At 41.3% G+C, this 550-nt stretch overlaps 1 protein-coding gene across 1 annotated transcript in view; it reads left to right on the plus strand.

Moving 5' to 3' along the window:
* Positions 1-550, plus strand: part of ASMT (acetylserotonin O-methyltransferase) — a 10471-nt gene that overhangs the window by 5355 nt on the left and 4566 nt on the right. The gene's annotated exons all lie outside the window — the stretch shown is intronic.

Here is a 550-nt window from a genome sequence, read left to right on the forward strand (position 1 = left end):
TGACCTCCTGGTTCATAGGTTGATGCTCAACAACTGAGCCACATTAGCTGGGCAATGTAGAACTCTATTGATTGATTGGGCAATGTAGACTTCTATTGATTGATGATTGATTGATTGATTTGATTTGATTTCAGAGAAGGAGAGAGAGAAAGAGAAACATCCATAATGAGAGAGAATCATGGATCGGTGATTGATTAATTAAAGGATCTCTCAGAACTTGGGTGACAGCCTTCCTTCCCCCCCCTCCCCCGATTTCAGAGAAGGGAAGAACCAGTATCTGAAGGCCTTCGGGGTTCCCTCAGAGGAGCTCTTTACCGCCATCTACAGGTAATGCAAAGTCCTTAGTCTCATAGCATTATGCTTATTATTATTATTTTTAGGTGATGCAGTATTTTATTTTAAAGTCTGTTTTTTTATAAAAATATATTTTATTGATTTCTTACAGAAAGGAAGGGAGAGGGATAGAGAGTTAGAAACATCGATGAGAGAGAAACATCGATCAGCTGCCTCCTGCACACCCCCCACTGGGGATGTGCCCGCAACCAAGGTA

This window comes from Myotis brandtii, unplaced genomic scaffold (genome assembly GCF_000412655.1).
Source record: "Myotis brandtii unplaced genomic scaffold, ASM41265v1 scaffold1833, whole genome shotgun sequence".
Classification (NCBI taxonomy): domain Eukaryota; kingdom Metazoa; phylum Chordata; class Mammalia; order Chiroptera; family Vespertilionidae; genus Myotis; species Myotis brandtii.